This window comes from Megalopta genalis, unplaced genomic scaffold (genome assembly GCF_051020955.1).
Source record: "Megalopta genalis isolate 19385.01 unplaced genomic scaffold, iyMegGena1_principal scaffold0038, whole genome shotgun sequence".
NCBI classification, from domain to species: Eukaryota; Metazoa; Arthropoda; class Insecta; order Hymenoptera; family Halictidae; genus Megalopta; species Megalopta genalis.
In genome coordinates this window covers 1,960,001-1,970,000 of record NW_027476107.1, presented here as the reverse complement: position 1 = coordinate 1,970,000, position 10,000 = coordinate 1,960,001, and the positions used below count along the sequence as shown (strand labels likewise).

General features: G+C 34.6%; 1 non-coding gene across 1 annotated transcript in view; it reads left to right on the top strand.

Annotated features, from left to right (window-relative positions):
* Positions 1-9,836: 9,836 nt before the first annotated feature.
* LOC143261164 (small subunit ribosomal RNA) overlaps positions 9,837-10,000 on the top strand; it is a 1,921-nt gene continuing 1,757 nt past the window's right edge. Inside the window, exon 1 of the ribosomal RNA XR_013035382.1 lies at positions 9,837-10,000. This exon is cut by the window's right edge and continues 1,757 nt beyond it. This is a non-coding gene — a ribosomal RNA (small subunit ribosomal RNA).

Sequence of the window (10,000 nt, the reverse complement as noted above, 5' to 3'; positions counted from 1 at the left end):
TATAAAAAGTATACGGCTGTGTAGCGGGGATCAAAACGAGTAATTTCATGTATAAAGTTTAATTAATCTCCCAATAGTTTGCCGGGAAACATCGATTCTTCCGATCTAGAAAGAGACAGAGATAGTCGATCCGCGTTATGTTAAATATTTCAAGGTTCCCGATTCCACAAAATTATAAAAAGTATACGGCTGTGTAGCGGGGATCAAAACGAGTAATTTCATGTATAAAGTTTAATTAATCTCCCAATAGTTTGCCGGGAAACATCGATTCTTCCGATCTAGAAAGAGACAGAGATAGTCGATCCGCGTTATGTTAAATATTTCAAGGTTCCCGATTCCACAAAATTATAAAAAGTATACGGCTGTGTAGCGGGGATCAAAACGAGTAATTTCATGTATAAAGTTTAATTAATCTCCCAATAGTTTGCCGGGAAACATCGATTCTTCCGATCTAGAAAGAGACAGAGACAGACGATCCGCGTTATGTTAAATATTTCAAGGTTCCCGATTCCACAAAATTATAAAAAGTATACGGCTGTGTAGCGGGGATCAAAACGAGTAATTTCATGTATAAAGTTTAATTAATCTCGCAATAGTTTGCCGGGAAACATCGATTATTCCGATCTAGAAAGAGACAGAGACAGACGATCCGCGTTATGTTAAATATTTCAAGGTTCCCGATTCCACAAAATTATAAAAAGTATACGGCTGTGTAGCGGGGATCAAAACGAGTAATTTCATGTATAAAGTTTAATTAATCTCCCAATAGTTTGCCGGGAAACATCGATTATTCCGATCTAGAAAGAGACAGAGACAGACGATCCGCGTTATGTTAAATATTTCAAGGTTCCCGATTCCACAAAATTATAAAAAGTATACGGCTGTGTAGCGGGGATCAAAACGAGTAATTTCATGTATAAAGTTTAATTAAACTCCCAATAGTTTGCCGGGAAACATCGATTCTTCCGATCTAGAAAGAGACAGAGACAGACGATCCGCGTTATGTTAAATATTTCATGGTTCCCGATTCCACAAAATTATAAAAAGTATACGGCTGTGTAGCGGGGATCAAAACGAGTAATTTCATGTATAAAGTTTAATTAAACTCCCAATAGTTTGCCGGGAAACATCGATTCTTCCGATCTAGAAAGAGACAGAGACAGACGATCCGCGTTATGTTAAATATTTCAAGGTTCCCGATTCCACAAAATTATAAAAAGTATACGGCTGTGTAGCGGGGATCAAAACGAGTAATTTCATGTATAAAGTTTAATTAAACTCCCAATAGTTTGCCGGGAAACATCGATTCTTCCGATCTAGAAAGAGACAGAGACAGACGATCCGCGTTATGTTAAATATTTCATGGTTCCCGATTCCACAAAATTATAAAAAGTATACGGCTGTGTAGCGGGGATCAAAACGAGTAATTTCATGTATAAAGTTTAATTAATCTCCCAATAGTTTGCCGGGAAACATCGATTCTTCCGATCTAGAAAGAGACAGAGACAGACGATCCGCGTTATGTTAAATATTTCAAGGTTCCCGATTCCACAAAATTATAAAAAGTATACGGCTGTGTAGCGGGGATCAAAACGAGTAATTTCATGTATAAAGTTTAATTAATCTCGCAATAGTTTGCCGGGAAACATCGATTATTCCGATCTAGAAAGAGACAGAGATAGTCGATTCGCGTTATGTTAAATATTTCAAGGTTCCCGATTCCACAAAATTATAAAAAGTATACGGCTGTGTAGCGGGGATCAAAACGAGTAATTTCATGTATAAAGTTTAATTAAACTCCCAATAGTTTGCCGGGAAACATCGATTCTTCCGATCTAGAAAGAGACAGAGACAGACGATCCGCGTTATGTTAAATATTTCAAGGTTCCCGATTCCACAAAATTATAAAAAGTATACGGCTGTGTAGCGGGGATCAAAACGAGTAATTTCATGTATAAAGTTTAATTAAACTCCCAATAGTTTGCCGGGAAACATCGATTCTTCCGATCTAGAAAGAGACAGAGACAGACGATCCGCGTTATGTTAAATATTTCAAGGTTCCCGATTCCACAAAATTATAAAAAGTATACGGCTGTGTAGCGGGGATCAAAACGAGTAATTTCATGTATAAAGTTTAATTAATCTCGCAATAGTTTGCCGGGAAACATCGATTATTCCGATCTAGAAAGAGACAGAGATAGTCGATTCGCGTTATGTTAAATATTTCAAGGTTCCCGATTCCACAAAATTATAAAAAGTATACGGCTGTGTAGCGGGGATCAAAACGAGTAATTTCATGTATAAAGTTTAATTAAACTCCCAATAGTTTGCCGGGAAACATCGATTCTTCCGATCTAGAAAGAGACAGAGACAGACGATCCGCGTTATGTTAAATATTTCAAGGTTCCCGATTCCACAAAATTATAAAAAGTATACGGCTGTGTAGCGGGGATCAAAACGAGTAATTTCATGTATAAAGTTTAATTAAACTCCCAATAGTTTGCCGGGAAACATCGATTCTTCCGATCTAGAAAGAGACAGAGACAGACGATCCGCGTTATGTTAAATATTTCAAGGTTCCCGATTCCACAAAATTATAAAAAGTATACGGCTGTGTAGCAGGGATCAGAACGCGTAATTTCATGTATAAAGTTTAATTAAACTCCCAATAGTTTGTCGGGAAACATCGATAGTTCGATCGCGCGAGAGAGACAGAGAAACGAACAGTCTTTTTTTCGATTTACGGCTAAAATAAATTTTTCTAATTTTATTCAATAACATATTCTTGCTTAAATAACTTTTTTACATAGGGATTAAGCATTTAGAACGATACATTGTTTAAAATAAGGGCACTTTACTCTTGACATTTTACGGTTTTTTCAATTTTCTGAAAAATCCTATCATTAGATTTTTTTAAAAATACGATATTCTTGCTTAACTAACGTTTCTACATAGGGATTAAGCATTTAGAACGAAATCTAATGTCAGAAAATGGCACTTTACTCTTGACATTTTTCGGTTTTTTCAATTTTCTGGGAAATCCTATCATTAGATTTTTTTAAAAATACGATATTCTTGCTTAACTAACGTTTTTACATAGGGATTAAGCATTTAGAACGAAATCTAATGTAGGAAAATGGTACTTTACTCTTGATCGGTACGTTGGGACTTTGAAAATATTCGGGCGTTCCAATCGCTCGTCTGTTGCATCATAGCGCGTCTCGGCGCAATCGACCGATTCGCTCGATCCATTATTTTCGATTTACGGCTAAAATAAATTTTTCTCATTTTATTCAATAACATATTCCTGCTAAAATAACTTTTTTACATAGGGATTAAGCATTTAGAACGATACATTGTTTAAAATAAGGGCACTTTACTCTTGACATTTTACGGTTTTTTCAATTTTCTGAAAAATCCTATCATTAGATTTTTTTAAAAATACGATATTCTTGCTTAACTAACGTTTCTACATAGGGATTAAGCATTTAGAACGAAATCTAATGTCAGAAAATGGCACTTTAGTCTTGACATTTTACGGTTTTTTCAATTTTCTGGGAAATCCTATCATTAGATTTTTTTAAAAATACGATATTCTTGCTTAACTAACGTTTTTACATAGGGATTAAGCATTTAGAACGAAATCTAATGTAGGAAAATGGTACTTTACTCTTGATCGGTACGTTGGCACTTGGAAAATATTCGGGCGTTCCAATCGCTCGTCTGTTGCATCATTGCGCGTCTCGGCGCAATCGACCGATTCGCCCGATCCATTATTTTCGATTTACGGCTAAAATAAATTTTTCTCATTTTATTCAATAACATATTCCTGCTTAAATAACTTTTTTACATAGGGATTAAGCATTTAGAACGATACATTGTTTAAAATAAGGGCACTTTACTCTTGACATTTTACGGTTTTTTCAATTTTCTGAAAAATCCTATCATTAGATTTTTTTAAAAATACGATATTCTTGCTTAACTAACGTTTCTACATAGGGATTAAGCATTTAGAACGAAATCTAATGTCAGAAAATGGCACTTTACTCTTGACATTTTTCGGTTTTTTCAATTTTCTGGGAAATCCTATCATTAGATTTTTTTAAAAATACGATATTCTTGCTTAACTAACGTTTTTACATAGGGATTAAGCATTTAGAACGAAATCTAATGTAGGAAAATGGTACTTTACTCTTGATCGGTACGTTGGCACTTCGAAAATATTCGGGCGTTCCAATCGCTCGTCTGTTGCATCATAGCGCGTCTCGGCGCAATCGACCGATTCGCTCGATCCATTATTTTCGATTTACGGCTAAAATAAATTTTTCTCATTTTATTCAATAACATATTCTTGCTTAAATAACTTTTTTACATAGGGATTAAGCATTTAGAACGATACATTGTTTAAAATAAGGGCACTTTACTCTTGACATTTTACGGTTTTTTCAATTTTCTGAAAAATCCTATCATTAGATTTTTTTAAAAATACGATATTCTTGCTTAACTAACGTTTCTACATAGGGATTAAGCATTTAGAACGAAATCTAATGTCAGAAAATGGCACTTTACTCTTGACATTTTTCGGTTTTTTCAATTTTCTGGGAAATCCTATCATTAGATTTTTTTAAAAATACGATATTCTTGCTTAACTAACGTTTTTACATAGGGATTAAGCATTTAGAACGAAATCTAATGTAGGAAAATGGTACTTTACTCTTGATCGGTACGTTGGGACTTTGAAAATATTCGGGCGTTCCAATCGCTCGTCTGTTGCATCATAGCGCGTCTCGGCGCAATCGACCGATTCGCTCGATCCATTATTTTCGATTTACGGCTAAAATAAATTTTTCTCATTTTATTCAATAACATATTCTTGCTTAAATAACTTTTTTACATAGGGATTAAGCATTTAGAACGATACATTGTTTAAAATAAGGGCACTTTACTCTTGACATTTTACGGTTTTTTCAATTTTCTGAAAAATCCTATCATTAGATTTTTTTAAAAATACGATATTCTTGCTTAACTAACGTTTCTACATAGGGATTAAGCATTTAGAACGAAATCTAATGTCAGAAAATGGCACTTTACTCTTGACATTTTTCGGTTTTTTCAATTTTCTGGGAAATCCTATCATTAGATTTTTTTAAAAATACGATATTCTTGCTTAACTAACGTTTTTACATAGGGATTAAGTATTTAGAACGAAATCTAATGTAGGAAAATGGTACTTTACTCTTGATCGGTACGTTGGGACTTTGAAAATATTCGGGCGTACGCGGCGCGCTCGGCGCTTCGAACAGCTCCGGTGTCCCCATTATTTTCGATTTACGGCTAAAATAAATTTTTCTATTTTTTTTCAATAACATATTCCTGCTAAAATAACTTTTTTACATAGGGATTAAGCATTTAGAACGATACATTGTTTAAAATAAGGGCACTTTACTCTTGACATTTTACGGTTTTTTCAATTTTCTGAAAAATCCTATCATTAGATTTTTTTAAAAATACGATATTCTTGCTTAACTAACGTTTCTACATAGGGATTAAGCATTTAGAACGAAATCTAATGTCAGAAAATGGCACTTTACTCTTGACATTTTTCGGTTTTTTCAATTTTCTGGGAAATCCTATCATTAGATTTTTTTAAAAATACGATATTCTTGCTTAACTAACGTTTTTACATAGGGATTAAGTATTTAGAACGAAATCTAATGTAGGAAAATGGTACTTTACTCTTGATCGGTACGTTGGGACTTTGAAAATATTCGGGCGTACGCGGCGCGCTCGGCGCTTCGAACAGCTCCGGTGTCCCCATTATTTTCGATTTACGGCTAAAATAAATTTTTCTAATTTTTTTCAATAACATATTCCTGCTAAAATAACTTTTTTACATAGGGATTAAGCATTTAGAACGATACATTGTTTAAAATAAGGGCACTTTACTCTTGACATTTTACGGTTTTTTCAATTTTCTGAAAAATCCTATCATTAGATTTTTTTAAAAATACGATATTCTTGCTTAACTAACGTTTCTACATAGGGATTAAGCATTTAGAACGAAATCTAATGTCAGAAAATGGCACTTTACTCTTGACATTTTTCGGTTTTTTCAATTTTCTGGGAAATCCTATCATTAGATTTTTTTAAAAATACGATATTCTTGCTTAACTAACGTTTTTACATAGGGATTAAGCATTTAGAACGAAATCTAATGTAGGAAAATGGTACTTTACTCTTGATCGGTACGTTGGCACTTAGAAAATATTCGGGCGTTCCAATCGCTCGTCTGTTGCATCATAGCGCGTCTCGGCGCAATCGACCGATTCGCTCGATCCATTATTTTCGATTTACGGCTAAAATAAATTTTTCTCATTTTATTCAATAACATATTCTTGCTTAAATAACTTTTTTACATAGGGATTAAGCATTTAGAACGATACATTGTTTAAAATAAGGGCACTTTACTCTTGACATTTTACGGTTTTTTCAATTTTCTGAAAAATCCTATCATTAGATTTTTTTAAAAATACGATATTCTTGCTTAACTAACGTTTCTACATAGGGATTAAGCATTTAGAACGAAATCTAATGTCAGAAAATGGCACTTTACTCTTGACATTTTTCGGTTTTTTCAATTTTCTGGGAAATCCTATCATTAGATTTTTTTAAAAATACGATATTCTTGCTTAACTAACGTTTTTACATAGGGATTAAGCATTTAGAACGAAATCTAATGTAGGAAAATGGTACTTTACTCTTGATCGGTACGTTGGGACTTTGAAAATATTCGGGCGTTCCAATCGCTCGTCTGTTGCATCATAGCGCGTCTCGGCGCAATCGACCGATTCGCTCGATCCATTATTTTCGATTTACGGCTAAAATAAATTTTTCTCATTTTATTCAATAACATATTCTTGCTTAAATAACTTTTTTACATAGGGATTAAGCATTTAGAACGATACATTGTTTAAAATAAGGGCACTTTACTCTTGACATTTTACGGTTTTTTCAATTTTCTGAAAAATCCTATCATTAGATTTTTTTAAAAATACGATATTCTTGCTTAACTAACGTTTCTACATAGGGATTAAGCATTTAGAACGAAATCTAATGTCAGAAAATGGCACTTTACTCTTGACATTTTTCGGTTTTTTCAATTTTCTGGGAAATCCTATCATTAGATTTTTTTAAAAATACGATATTCTTGCTTAACTAACGTTTTTACATAGGGATTAAGTATTTAGAACGAAATCTAATGTAGGAAAATGGTACTTTACTCTTGATCGGTACGTTGGGACTTTGAAAATATTCGGGCGTACGCGGCGCGCTCGGCGCTTCGAACAGCTCCGGTGTCCCCATTATTTTCGATTTACGGCTAAAATAAATTTTTCTAATTTTTTTCAATAACATATTCCTGCTAAAATAACTTTTTTACATAGGGATTAAGCATTTAGAACGATACATTGTTTAAAATAAGGGCACTTTACTCTTGACATTTTACGGTTTTTTCAATTTTCTGAAAAATCCTATCATTAGATTTTTTTAAAAATACGATATTCTTGCTTAACTAACGTTTCTACATAGGGATTAAGCATTTAGAACGAAATCTAATGTCAGAAAATGGCACTTTACTCTTGACATTTTACGGTTTTTTCAATTTTCTGGGATATCCTATCATTAGATTTTTTTAAAAATACGATATTCTTGCTTAACTAACGTTTTTACATAGGGATTAAGCATTTAGAACGAAATCTAATGTAGGAAAATGGTACTTTACTCTTGATCGGTACGTTGGGACTTTGAAAATATTCGGGCGTTCCAATCGCTCGTCTGTTGCATCATAGCGCGTCTCGGCGCAATCGACCGATTCGCTCGATCCATTATTTTCGATTTACGGCTAAAATAAATTTTTCTCATTTTATTCAATAACATATTCTTGCTTAAATAACTTTTTTACATAGGGATTAAGCATTTAGAACGAAATCTAATGTCAGAAAATGGCACTTTACTCTTGACATTTTACGGTTTTTTCAATTTTCTGGGAAATCCTATCATTAGATTTTTTTAAAAATACGATATTCTTGCTTAACTAACGTTTTTACATAGGGATTAAGCATTTAGAACGAAATCTAATGTAGGAAAATGGTACTTTACTCTTGATCGGTACGTTGGGACTTAGAAAATATTCGGCCGTACGCGGCGCGTCTCGGCGCTTCGAACAGCTCCGGTGTCCCCATTATTTTCGATTTACGGCTAAAATAAATTTTTCTAATTTTTTTCAATTACATATTCTTGCTTAGATAATTTTTTTACATAGGGATTAAGCATTTAGAACGACATATTGTTTAAAATAATGGTACTTTACTCTTGTGATTTTTCGGTTTTTTTTGATTATTTGGAAAAATAAATTTTTGTAATTTTTTTAAATACGATATTCGTGATCAGTGAACGATTTCACATATGGATTAAGCATTTAGAATCGTGCGGAAGCGTTATTAAAAAAGTTTACTCGATGCGATGGGACTTTGAAAAGTTTGTGAAAATTTTCATATTGGGAAAAAATGTGTAATTTTTTGTCTAGTTTACGGTGGTGTAATTTATTTTAATGTTTACTATAAATTTTTTTTTCGTTCGTTCACGCGCTATGTTACAACAGCACGGCCGGGCGGTCTGTTGCCGCGGCGGTTTACACTCGTAAGCGCGCGTGCTATTCGGCCGGCGGCGCCGGCGTCCTTGCCGGCCGTTCGGTATCTATAAGAGATACACGGTCCGTGCGAGGCGGATGGAGCAGAGCGGGTTTTGGGCCAATTCTACGATCTCGGTCGAGAAGCTGTCTCAGAGCTCCTTCGGGGCTTCGGTCCTGACTGTTTCGTGCCGTTTACGTTACGGACTTTTCTCCACACAGCGTGGCCACGGGTCGGTGTCTTTGACCGAATGGCCCATATGTGGCAAGCCCTACGGGGTTGGTTACCCGTATGCACTTTGTATGTATACTCGTACTCACTGAGCAATCGACTCTTCTGTCCGAGCGATGGAAAAATTTTTTAAAATGCATCTGTAAGATTTGGAAGCAAATCGTACCAATTGAAAACTGTGGCTAAAATGAATAGCCCAGTGGAGAGAGAAAACTATCAAAAAACTGATTTTTTAAATCAAGAGGTGTCAGAAATCGAAATGCCTAGCGCGAGCGGAAGAACACGCTTTCTCGCCAGTCCAGCATGTGTCCTGTCCGTTCTTCCTCGGCTTGCCGATTTTGCCCAGATCAGAGGTTTCGTGCTTCCGGCGGTCAGAAGATCAGCGTGAGCGTACGCGCTTCCACGACTATGGCATCACCCATGTACTTTTTCCTTTGAATATATTTGAGTACATAAAAAATATTAAAACATATAGAGAGAACTGTGTCTTGGATCTTAAAAATTTGTCAATAGCGATGATATATTATTACTTAACTTGAAGTATTTGTACGTTTTAGCTGGGACGTACATTTATCTTACAAGATGTTAATAGCGAGACTCTTGAAGATAAAATTATCTTGTGATTTTATGAAGGCAAAGATAGAAACGTACGAAGCTGGCGTACGTAGAAAAATGTGATTTTATGATAGAACAAAAATATAATACGTACGTTTTTGGGCGTACGGTAAAATATCTGTATGGTAGAAAAATGAAAGAAATTGAGCGTTAAAGAAGATATGTTACAAGCGCGGAATGTGGCAAAACTTGTACATATTTGAAAGAGAAAAGTGGTGTGTCGACCTGACATATATATATGAAACAGGCGACGATGGAAAAGGATTTAAATTTTGTCCATTTTATATATACATATTGTATAGTTCCCTGGTTGATCCTGCCAGTAGTCATATGCTTGTCTCAAAGATTAAGCCATGCATGTCTCAGTACATGCCGTATTAAGGTGAAACCGCGAATGGCTCATTAAATCAGTTATGGTTTCTTAGATCGTACTAAAATTTACTTGGATAACTGTGGTAATTCTAGAG